We start from the raw sequence: 335 nt of genomic DNA on the forward strand, positions 1-335 counted from the left end.
TGTATACATTCCATGAACCATATCTGCCTATGTGCCTGAACCATGGAGTTAACCTGCACAGCCAGGACCCCCGTGTGTATGTGCGAGCACACACACATGTGCGCACGCGCACTCATGCACGCACACACACACACACAGGCTCTGGCTTCACATGGTAGAACATCCACCTCCTAATCTAGGTAAACCATTCAGTGTCAGCAGCAACACTCGAATAGCAACAGGCTGCACTTTACGAGTGTCATTGCTCCAACACGGGACCTTTTACCAGCTAGCCACGAGTTGAGCGCAGTTTTTATCTCTTTAAAAAAAAGGTCAGGGGTCAATTCACATAGATT

This window comes from Priapulus caudatus, unplaced genomic scaffold (assembly GCF_000485595.1).
Source record: "Priapulus caudatus unplaced genomic scaffold, Priapulus_caudatus-5.0.1 Scaffold1119, whole genome shotgun sequence".
NCBI lineage: Eukaryota > Metazoa > Priapulida > Priapulimorpha > Priapulimorphida > Priapulidae > Priapulus > Priapulus caudatus.